This window comes from Manduca sexta, chromosome 10 (genome assembly GCF_014839805.1).
Source record: "Manduca sexta isolate Smith_Timp_Sample1 chromosome 10, JHU_Msex_v1.0, whole genome shotgun sequence".
NCBI classification, from domain to species: domain Eukaryota; kingdom Metazoa; phylum Arthropoda; class Insecta; order Lepidoptera; family Sphingidae; genus Manduca; species Manduca sexta.
Genome location: NC_051124.1, coordinates 5,755,605 through 5,768,566, shown reverse-complemented (window position 1 = coordinate 5,768,566; position 12,962 = coordinate 5,755,605). Strand labels below are relative to the sequence as shown.

The window sequence follows — 12,962 nt, the reverse complement described above, 5'->3', positions numbered from 1 at the left end:
TCACGTATTTTTGTCGGACATGTCATAATTTGTATGAGGGCACGTATGGTGCCATCAAGTGGTATACTTGAACGATGTTATAGCTTTTATTATACCGAGGCATGGCATGTAATAGGGTACAGGTGTTAAGTGGCCTGCGTAGCGAATTTATCGCTGATGTATAAATGTCATTAACAAGCTCCGATGAATTTTGTCGTGGCGCGTTTTCACACAATAAAAACTGTATTAAAATACGTGACTTCGGGGATTTTATTCTTGATGATGCGACCTTTTTTAGACGGTATTTTTACATTCAAATGGTTTCCGTAACATCACAACGATGTTATTATGAACTGTAAACATAAAATCAAAAATAACCAGTAGTCCGGACGGAGTTTTACGCGAATTTCGATAACGTATGTCGTCGACCCCGTTCGGATAGCATCGGAAACATTCGGCGGCTTCTTTGAGCCAAAGTTTAATTTCTTAATCCTAATTGAATTTGTTTGTTCCGAGTCGCGGGCGGCGATAACGCAAGATACAGCCCGCGGCGGTCACTTACTGATCGATTGTTCGCCGGTTGCGTCCCAACCGGCAACTAATAACCATCGAAGGTTAGATAGATGGAGCTCTATAACTGATTAGGCCTCTCTTTGTGTTTTGCCCTCTAAATGTGAAGTTTGAAACGCAACACTAATCTGCTAGCGGGGAATAAATTATGTCCAAAGCGATGCCGGTATGACGGCCGGTCCAAGCGTCCATATTCTTCCGTTGCTCCACATATTATTTCTCACGGCGATAAGAAGTGCTGTACTTTAATTTTAATACGTTCAATCCGCAAAACCGGCACATTAAAATGCCTTGTGGCGTTTTATAATTGCCTTGTTACCGGCTAACGACAATCATTGACAGCTACTTCCGTCGCACTTAGCAGTAGTGTCTCCGTATACGAAAAAAATGTACGCATTTTTTCATTTCCTTTGATTTTAAACGTCTCTTGTTATAAAATACGTTGCGTTAAAATGACTTGTTTCATATAGTTGTTCTTTACCTGTAATAAAATTGAAAGTTTTCGCACGATCCAGTTATTGGATTTTAAGGATACATTATAAAAGAGTTACCTAATTGTCGGTTTAAATTTAATTTATTGTTTGGACATAATTATTGTTCATAGCCTTACCTCATAAATGTTCTTTGTGGATTTACATACATCCTTCTTTATAACAATGTGGAATCTGTCTAGATTTTTATCACGTGTTTTATAGTTCTTAAAAGTTGATGCAAGGACATTCGTTAAATACTATGCTAATTACTTATAGCTGTAATAAATTTATGCTTAAGTAGTCTGCCATTTAATGGTGGGCAGTTTGAATTTCCGCGTCTCGCAGTTTAGTTAGTAATATGCATACAAGGCATGCGATTAGCGTGTTTGGATTCGAATTCTAGATATATCCAACCTGCATATGCCTATTTAGTTGCAAACATTTTCACAAAACCAATACCTAATGTTGTTAACAAAATTTTATCATACATATCATTCATACCATCTTTTATTTTAGTGCCAGTCGATTTTAAATTCTCATTACTTGGTCCGTTTTGCCCGTTTTTAATTCAATAAAACAAAGAAACCTAATTGGTATTGTGAAACATCCCAGCGGAAAACGCATTAGACGTTCCAAAACAAAGATTTTTTAGGCTGATTTCACAGTGTCTAGACGACCGCAAGGGCCGAGCTGTCGTCAGAGCCTGCGACATCGAGCGAAAGCGAATCAATTGGCTATCAATGCTATGCGTGACCGAGGCCATTGTTAGGAAAGGGAAAATGGGACGTTTGGAAAAATAGAAGAATGCGCCGGCAGCGCGCTTCGTTGGATGTTTTTTAGGCGTGACGCACTGGCGCGGGCGGTCGGGCGGCGGTCGGTCGGTCGACAGTCGGCGGTCCGCGCTACTTCAGACGTCAGAAACAGTCACGATCGTGATTAATATGGTCATTGAATTGTATACATCTGGGAGCATCGGTCATTCCGTTTTTATTCGAGTGGAGTGGGGATCAAATAAGTATTTTTTTTTTATATTGCTATGCTAGAATATTTATTACGATATGCAAAAACGATAGTTGATAAAAATGTTTGGTGCATATTTGACTATCGCATAATATCAAAGAGAGTAAACCTTAAAAATTAAGATGCATTTTCTATCAAAATAATTATTATATTTTTTGCCTCATCCTTATTTTTGACACACAAATGATCAAGCTATATGTAAGTCCATCTCAGTCGCTATATTTATGCATATAATTTTTTATTAAATCTCAAAGTTTCATTAAACCTAGAGCACAACTGTATAACTGTATAAGGAGTACTCAGATATATTTGAGTTAAATCTCCTTAAGGAATAAATATGAAAGTCACGCAAACACCTTCAGTTATTAAACAACAACCCATTCATTACTATTTCTGCTCGCTCACATCTCAATCGTAATATATTATTAAACCACTTTTTGCCAGCGCGCCTCAGATTAATTTCGTAGACCTTGGCGAATAAAAGTTCAGGCGGCACGCGCTAGTATCCATCGCCCGAGAACATTAAACCTTCTTTATGTGGAGTATTTCTGACACACAGATAAGCTGTTTGAACCCGAGACCTTTCCGATCTAGCATTTTACAATTGCGCCACTGTGAAATTGTGCTTGGTCGGTGGCGCGCCGGCCAATACATTTTGCTGCTCGTAAGTCTGCTATATGATCTAACATTTACTGTAAAATGTCACATTATACGGATATTTTTAAGTATCGCGTTGAATTTTAGTAATAAAATGTAGTCCGAGATCATAATTATAATATACAGCTCAATTAGTTTCACAACAAAATGATTACGTTCATGAATAAAAACTGGAGCAAAAGTCAACCCGAAACGCAATACGTTGTGCAGAATTAATGCCATGAATGGCAACATACCTTACTTTTTTATGTTGGCAGTAAATCTTAGAATGTGTCACAGTATCGCTGTTAAGTTGGCAACCCTGCATTTATTTATATTGGTTGTAGTGCGGGAGCGATCACGACCCGGTAATTGATGCTCTCTCCGGCGCGCGTGCCTCTGCTTCGGCGCACCGCCACCGACCCGTTATAAGTGCTCTAACACACTCAATGGGCACGCGCTACCATTAGGTTATACCACTGCGATACCTAATGGCAGCCGCTGATAAATCGTAGCACACGTTTAAACTTCGAACGTGTGTGACGCAACCTTACTGTTCGATGAAGGAATAGTGAGGCGATTTATTTAATCGATTTTTATATGATTATTAGTTTAGATGTTGAATGTTTTTTTTGTTTGTAAAAAATGATGGCTGGTCAAATTATTGTAAATGGCAAGATAACATTTCAGTTCGAGTTAGCATTAGCATCGATTTCTAAGAAGTTGGGACGCATTCACAGTTCATCGTTGGGCGTAAAGTATTTGACATTTCATGATCGTTTTTTGTAACTTTACTAAAGTAAAATTTAATATTTCATCCAAATCACATTTATAAAAGCAAGGTCATTGATTTTTAAAAAGTTTTACCAAAGAATATTCACTAAAGTTATATTGGCTTTCGAGCAAATGGAGGTAAAAGTCTCCCGCGTTTTCGGCAAATTGTATTAAACAAATCGATAAAAACGTAAATTGATAACGTTTTTTTACAATCACTTTACGCGTGAGTGGTTCGTGATTTAAAGTATTTCGATTTCTGTGTTTCACTTTGTTCCGTGAGTGCTTCGGCGACTACAATGGCCGATCGCGTAATCCAATCGATTGTTTGTTATGTGCGACGAAAATTTTTTTTTGTGCAACGAAATAAGGACACATTTTAACGAGTGACTTACTTATTGATTAAATCATATAAAAAGTTTTTTTTTTTTATAAGCAGAGCTTGTAAACACATTTAACATTTTGATATAAGATATATGTTTTATTGGGAAACGATTAACTTGATGGTTTTAATAACGTTGCATAAAGTTCTCACGCGCATTGAGTCATAAGTGCCATATGTCATGTGTTTTGAGGAAAAACGTAACGTCTTTGCGTAAAAGGGCTGTTACCTGAGTTAATTGTGAGCTCATCCGTTCTCGATAATTTTTTCTTAGTAATCTTAATAACTCTAGGATGAGTCGATGTTTGGATCGTCATTTTACAATTTGTAAGGAATGTTGGCTCTTACTACACGGACTTAAAGACGGAAAATAGATTTTTCCTTGTACCAATAAGTTGACATCAATTGATGGTTTTATAATTACTGATCGGTATATGTTAGGCTATGTACACATCATCATTTACATGTAACAACATCTTTAACATGAAAAATGACTCAATGTTGCGTAGAAAAATAGTATCCATAATTTTGCAATTAAATATTTTTTTTTAACACAATTTTTCTTCGATGAGCCGTTTTTAAAGTATTAAATTAAATTAATTATTATTAGCTTATTTTTAGAACAGGTAGACCAAAACTAAAACATTAAAATGTTAATATTTTCAAATATAGTATTCAATTCACCCCGTGATCATGACGATTGAATGATCGAAACTTCGGCAGAAAAGTATAATATAAAACATCACGGTAAAATACTTTTATTTCGAATATATTCAATCTAATTCACGGGTGCAATCTGAATGAAACATCGTTCGAGATTCACCTTGCGCGTTCTTATAAAGTTGTAATCGAGATATCGATTAATCGAATTTCTATCTCGCCAATCGACTTTTATTGATGGGATGATTGGGGCGGCATGAGTGTGCCCGTTTTGAGATATCTCTACTAATCTAATGCAGGCTAATAAAATCCATTATGTATGTCCGTTGTCAACGCCACTTGCGGTTTTGAGATTACAAATGGCCCCAGCTCCGCTTCGGTTGATGATGTGTCAAGTTATTATGTTAGGATAAGTGGACATATTGAGAATAAATTGTTGTGCATACGAGATGTAGAGAAACATGGAATAGGTTAGTAAAGTGTGCAAATATGGTGGTCTAAGGTTTTATAGATTATAAATTGTATGTTTAAGTAATGCCAAATCAATGTACGAAGACTCAAATTTGCCAAGATTAAAGGTAATTTAATGATATATTTTTAAATTGCATTAAAGAGGAAATAAACTCGATCAATGATATTAAACGAAAGTGCCGTGAGAACTCACTCTGAGCGCGAATTACACGTTGACACATAAAAAGAAAACGTTATAATTAATGCATATTTAAATTAATTTACGAGTCCGGGAAGCGAATCCACTTATTGTAATCTTCAAGTATCACACTAGTGCCGTGACAAAGATTGCTAATACAGATAGCAAAAGTTATTTACTGTGTAACACATACGAAAGAATGGCTATTTTTATTTATTCACAGTTAGTTGTAGACGAGGTGATTAATGCTAGTGACATTAAAATTATGTGAGAACACGTTTCAGCAAATTCATCAACTGTATCTCGTTAATGTCGAGAAAGTAAGGCAAATATGGAATATGATTTATTTGAGAAATACAATTTGTGAGCGTAAATAGATATGCATCTTATCTTAATTTTTATAATTAACGAGTATTTCAGTAATTGGTTACGATCGTAAGATAGGACTTAATGAAATGGTCTTAAAATTAAGCAACTGTCAGATTCGTAGCGGTGTAGTTTCTCGGCAACACGTTGACGTCTGCGCGACGCTTAAATGTTTTAAAATATCGTTTATTTATGAATTGAAATACGCTAATGATTGTGATAGAACTTCATTTATTGTGTATTAAATTATTGAACACAATTGAATCCTGGTGCCAAAAGTGGCGACTCCAATGTAACTGCCGTGTTTATTCTTTAGGTATATTATGCTCACGCCACGTAACGCTTCATTGTACAATTTCTATTGTGGAAAGTTGTTTAAAATAAATATGAATGTGAAACATTCTGAATAATTTAGACTCAATTGTAAAATGTAGCGTTTTCGTTATTTATTGCCGGATAACTTTATTGATAAGAAGTTAAGATAGTTATATTTATTGATGCACATATAAATAAATTAGACAAAACTAAATGAGACTTGAGTGAGAGAGACACGTTGTATCTTTATTGGTTGCTAATATTATGCCGGCCTATTTTACTACATATATACATACTAACGGAGCCCAAAGCACAACTCGGAAGATCAACTCATTATAAATGGTCTTAAACTACGTACAAGATACACAAGTTAGGTACAAATTATATATAGTAAACTGCATTCATGTCGTAGCATTAAACAGGCATATTAAATACTTAGAGTCTAAGCAGCTATCACAGTAAAATCCTTTAATATAGAAGAGGCTTGCCCCACTCAGGAACATATAAATGTATTCAGGCTAATGTACGCCAGCTAAACGGCACGTGGCGTCTTGTCACGTAACTAAAGTGTAGTATGAAACAAGTTTAATAAATTCGCATCTGGAGACCAACGCGGTCTCAACGTCGTTAACTTAACTATGTTATAACCTTCTTTTATCTATAAAATTTACATATTACCCTACTTCGAAGTTACACGCCGTATTTTGACGCTTCCAATGGCTTTATCTAGAATCTAAATTATTCTATTATAACATTGAGTGCTATGAAATCGGTGCTTATATCTATTGGACTCGGTACTCCAGACTTAAATGGTACTTTGTTTTTATTAATTGTTTACGTGATCCTCTTATAGATTTTATGGATATAAATATAAGATATTTAAGTGTTCCGTGGATCTTGATGTTAATAACTATATTATCATGTTTTTCATATCTCAAGAAAGGATATGTTATGCCTGATTAAGGCAATTGGGTAATAATTTGTGCGCGAATATGACTGTGAATTATGAGTAATGAAATACACCTGAATATTTTTTTTAAACATACAAGGCAAAGTAACTCCACTGGACCTGATGGTAAGTGAAGTGAGGTCTAATAGAATTATGTCTGATGAGAGATGATTACCCCTCAACACAATTATGCCGGCCTGTTGAAACCGGATATATACAGGCTAATCCCGGAACGCCACACACTCATATGGGCCATAATGGCGGGTTTTAACACGGTATTCGGGCGGAGCAAAAAATATGCTGTATACATACATGTATTTGTGTCTATTCGTCTATACACGGCTAGTATTTAAGGAATTGAGCTCTAAACATTCTTGTTGTAATTCTAGCAATTTTATATTTCGGTTTAGTTTTATTTCATAATCTTGCAGAGATTTTGTATCAGCTTTGAATGAACGTAACCTTTTAATTGTAGTCATTTATGTTACTTACGCAAAGTGGTACGAGGAATATAAAGATAACATCAAAGCCATTTCTATTACGTATTAACCTAATTCGTGCATTCCAAAGACCTTTGTAAATATTGCTATTGTTACCTTTATTTTTAATGATTCTATGATATACTCTGATTATAATATTCTATACGGATGATATTTTTATTTTTTATACCATAGTAATGTGGGTTCAGCTCAATACAATTTTTCAAATATGATGTAGAAAGGATATAGCTAGGACTCTGCGAAATTCGTATTAAACTAATTTACCCATAGCGTTTCATAAAGTGCCATCGAACTTAAGCCTCCTGATCCAGAATCCCTTCACGCAGCCACTATACCAAAGAGGCGATGAACATCTACAATAATACTTAAATCAATTCCATAGCGGTTTTTCTGAGCTAGTTAACAGTACTGATGCAAAACCACGTAATATTCAATTGTAGGAAACCGCGAACGCCTTAGATCCGTTGCTTTCGATGTATCGACACAGCTGAGCGGCACGGCCGAGGAAAGTGGGCTAGTGATTCACAATGTTGTTTGATAAGGCGTCGCGTGCTCTCTTGTACTAATGTACTGCGAGAAATTAGCTCTTCATGTGACTTTGCCTGAATAATTCGTTTCTAAGTTGTTGGTGGTTCGTCATATCTAGTTTGTCTTTGCGGTGATTTGTATTTTGATAAGCGTTCTAGATCTTGATTAAGGCTTTGCCTGTGTGAAACTTTAAGTCTTAATATAATTCCTCTATAAAAAAAGTGAATCCGTATTTGAATTTCAAAATATCCTTAGTTACTCCATGTATTAATAAAGAGAACGTTAAAGCAAAGATTTAGCTTTCTAGGTCAAAAGGCTTACACTAGGCGTTGACGAGGTATTGACTGAACCAATTAATCAGTGAGGCAGGACATTTTTTTATGTAGATTGGAAGTAATGACTATTTCATCAATGTAATCATCTTTAATAGACGTTTAATAAAGTTTTGATTTGAGTAACGCAGGCGAGGTTAATTTTCGCAAGTAACAGAGTTCGAAACAGTTTACAAATTGAATTATGAAAATGTTATGATCGATTATAACTGCTTATTTAAATAGACAATCTATAAGCGTTTAATGAAAATTACTTTTCAATTAGTCAGTTTCCTGTTTGGTTCTGATTGATTTTAATGTTACTCCGTCATGTCAACGTTTTAATAAACTCATTGATGCTGAATTGATTTTGAATGTTATGTAGTATTGCATTACTCGATATATATACAATGCCTAAGGGGATTATGTAGATGGTTATAATATTAGCTTTACAAAATGATGACAAGCTGTTGAATGTCAGAGTAAAGTATAATTAAACTCTTTAATTATAAAGTTGTTTGTTCTTTAACAAAGTACTTCAAAAGTATTTCTTTGAATACAGTTTAGTGGATAGAGCTATTTCAATAAGCAACAACAGATGTATGGGCATAGGAATATATTATGTTATACGAAATAAAGTAAAACAAATGAGAAAATGTCTTTGCAGAAGATGTTTAAGTTGTCGTTTCAGGTCAACTACGACAAATGGTACAAAGAACAAGCTATGATTAAAATGCTCAGTTACCTCAAGCTAACCAAATAAAAAAAGTTAATGCCTCATCCAACATCAATGCTATTCCATTCCAATGCCACGTCCAAATATTTTTCATCAAATTAAATATAGCAATTTACCATTACATACTTATGATTTCACGTGCAGGTAATCAGAATACATTCCGTCTGATTTTTATTATACAATCCATCACTATAGCGTGATTATATTTCATTATGCGACTTGTGTCAAAATTAATGACCGACCTTCAGCCTTCTGCATTAGTTAATTTAAATATATGCTTTATTATACATTCTATATGATTTATATTATATTTGATGTGTTTTTAAAAGTTATGTGTCATGACTGGCTTAGATGTTGGTAAAAATATTAGTCATTAGAAAATAATAAATATTTTGTATTTTATTTCTGATAGTGATTTATTAAGGTGTAATTTTGGACACATTTTCTTTGCCGGAATTGTTTTTTTTTTGCAACGCATTCGTGGTTACTTTGGTATGAGCACTGAGTTTGGACTACTATAAATTATCATCAGGTGATCCAAATGCGTCTTTGTTACCTATCAACTAAAGAAGAGTCTCGTACGTAAAAACGTGACTTCAAAAACTCCATCAATCACTTTTATTCGAAAAGCGTATAGATATTGCCATAATTATTATATTGATTTCTTATGTTATGTTGGAGTTAAATCTATTTTTCGGATTTCGTCGCTTTTTCTTTCTATTATAATTTTCTCCCATCGTTTCGAAGTCTGCAGCCTTCGTGGTTACGCGGCGGACTGAGTTATAGGTAGTCCGAAAAAACGTTACAATACAAAAAAAATACAATTATACAAAAAAACACGCAATAAAATTTGAAAACTAGTTTTATTTCGACAATTAACATAAGTGTACATATTATGTATAGTTAAAGTGGAAAACTGATGATGTTCTTGGAAAATTTCTCCACGGCCATTTGCCGCCTGATTACATCGGCGCATGTCATGCGTGTGCGGTACCATGTATCGCCATGTACAGCTCTACTACGGACCGCCACACTGCTCTGGATGTGTTACTATTTTAATATATTACGGTACTCTAATTAATATTCACGTTCTTTCGTTTGAGTCCATATGTATGTTAGATGTTTAATCTGTTTAGACCACCTGGCAACAGTCTAAGAATATTTATAGTAAATTATAACTAGTGTGTTTAGTAAGAAATTAAATAAAAATAATTTATATGAACATGTAAATTTTATACATTATTTATATACCTACCTTAACTCTACCACCAGTTCGGAAAGCAGTTCTCAGTAGAGAAGAACGTGCAAGAAATTCTGGTGTTGCTCTTTACAAAATTAGTTTAATGTAAAGTAGGCTTTATGAGAATTATGAGGAGTATCCTGTTGATTCTTATAAAGCCTGATCCTGGTGTCCGCCCGGATAGCGAACACCGTGGTATAAAACCCGCATAGAGACTACATCTATTGCGTTCTGCGATCAGCTTGCGTATATCCAGTTTTTAATGGGTTGGTATAATCGTGTCGATTGGCGAGGGAAAATCACCTCTCGTCAGTCGACACTATGTGTATTCCATGTCGCTTCACTATCAGTGGAGTCACTTTGCTATGCAAGTATAAAAAAATCGATCGCAATTTGGTCTCTTACAGAACTATTTAAATTCAAAGTGTTGATACAATCTAGATTATTCGCAGCGTTTGTAAGACGAGCTACATGCTCATTCATTTGTATGCAAAAAATAATTACAAAGTGTAAAAACTCCGTTATCTAATTCAGTTATAATCCTAAGATCCTGTGTACCACTCGCTTTCGCATTGTATAACGATTTTTTGTCTCTCCACTCATGCGTACCACCTGTCGGAACCAATGAAACATCTTTGTTCGCGTAATGACAACCCCGGCTTGTCGTTCTGCGTATATTTGTGTTGGCAGTTCATGTTACGATAGTTGAATATGATTACATCCTTTCACTATGGCAATTTTTGGATTTGTAATCTTGTTTTGTTCAGAACAGGTTTTATTGCTTTCCGAAGTTAATTAAAATGTTAGTTTTCATGTCAAGTTTTATTTTGAAGCCAATACGTGTAATCCATTTTAGCCAGATTTTTGATATAGTTAGATAACTTTCCATAGTCCTTTGAGTTTCGTAGATTCAGTGATTCTTTGCATTAGTGAAAATTAGACGATTTTAGACCCAGTTTTCAACACACTTAAGCCTCTATTAGCCTTTTCTCAATTCATATTTATTCATTTCATACTCGCCGGTATAAACGAGACTGGATTCATTAGCATTTTGCTAATATTTCTCCATTAAAGCGAAGATGCGGTTGCGCTATTTCCTAATACGGCTCGTGTCCCATTCAGTGTTTCTATTGAAACATAGTAGCATGTTACGAGGTATTACAAAGATAGAGGGACCACTAGTAGCCGACTAATCGCAGCCCCGAGGTCAAACCGTGTAGGAGTCCGCCGGCCCACCACGTTTATTATAATAAGCCGTGGTAGCCATTATAAAGTTTGACCATCGCCCTTTGTGCTCGCTGGCTCATATTACATTAGAGAAATTATTTTCACATTAATTTTCGTGTTGCTTTTGTTTGTTGACATGTTTGCGGGATTTGCGCCTGCTTTGTATGTGATTTAGTATTAGTTATCCCAAATTGTATAAATTGTGTTGTTAAAGTTTGCTTTCGGTAGCGATTAGGAAGTATATGCGTTACTCGTTTTTATTTACAGTTCAAAATGCCTTGACGTATTAGTTTACGATCGTTGTTACCTAATAATGTAGGGAGACCATGAATGCACTTACCTATTAGCGCTTGGACGTGGTAACTGGGTATAATCTCATTTGCGGTAGTCAGCTTGGCGGCGGTGATTTTTCACTGAGAACAAACAATATCATGTTAAATATAGTTTTTTTATTCGTGCCATATTATACGGTATGGCAATGATTATTTAGATATTGAAAAACATTTAAAATGTTTTATTTTTTAAAAATAGTTTATCGTTTATAAACAGTAGAGGATGAATAGCCGTTAGATATTACATTATAATACTTATAGTCTTTGACATAATACAGCTACAACCATACCTTATACATACAAATTCCTCAACAAATACTCGAGTAGGCCGTGATGACAAATAAAACGTCTAGTTTGGGCTCATAATGACAGTGATTGATCAAAGAAATAATAACAGTCGTTAACAAATAATAAGCCGCAGTTGCAAGAAGTTAATTTCATCGCCATTTGATTCTTTGTTGCGCAATTTATTGCTTCAGACGTCCCCAAATGTTGTTATTCTTGCGACAAATGCCCGCCCGCAATTATTTCATGATATTGCAAAATCAACTTTAAATTAGTCGCATCGTGACACAGTCCTGCGGACCCGTTTCTTGAAATCAACTATTGAGAATTAATTGCGTGATCTTTAGACCGTGCCCCAACTATGCGCCCATTGTTGTAGACCACGCAAATATTCGCGAGAAATCACTCTATTTTATTCAAATTTGGTTTTGATATTTTAGTTTGTGTTTATTTTGTTTGTTGGCATTTGTGGTTGCGCTCTTAGCATTTAATTTGGTTTAGATCTGAAAGATATTTGTTTTGACCATGTTTGATGGAATTTACTATTAAATATGTAAACATGGGTAGATGTTTTTAAATTCTGTTTATTATATAAAAAACGATAATAAATTCAAGCATGAATTAAATAATGCCACCTTCAATAAAATTATCAGTTAACCTTTCCCTAATAAATATAGTAACACGTATGATAAAATTATGAATACATTATAAAAGTATTACGTGATGTTACACTTTTAAATGTAAACGTAATGGCGTCATAACTTTTTAGTTAACGATCGGTTTTATTCGATCGTAAATTATATGCAGATATTGCAGTATCATCTCTTATTGTTTTGTCCACAATTTACTGTGTGCATAAAACTAACACTCTGTTACATCACCGGCTTTTAAAGTCTGTTTGCCGTTTCCTTAGTTTTGTTAGAGATAAGGAAATTACTTCTATTCATTTGTTTTATCTCTGGATATAAATCATCACAATAAAGGCGTCACAGAACCGATTATAGAATAAAGACATTATAGGAATTCGAGG

The 12,962-nt window shown here is 34.7% G+C and overlaps 1 protein-coding gene across 1 annotated transcript in view; it reads right to left on the bottom strand.

Moving 5' to 3' along the window:
* LOC115440247 (transcription factor hamlet) overlaps positions 1-12,962 on the bottom strand; it is a 106,203-nt gene that overhangs the window by 54,968 nt on the left and 38,273 nt on the right. Inside the window, exon 2 of the mRNA XM_030164472.2 lies at positions 11,656-11,728. The gene's annotated coding sequence lies outside the window, so the exon portion shown is untranslated. The remainder of the gene's footprint in view (positions 1-11,655; positions 11,729-12,962) is intronic.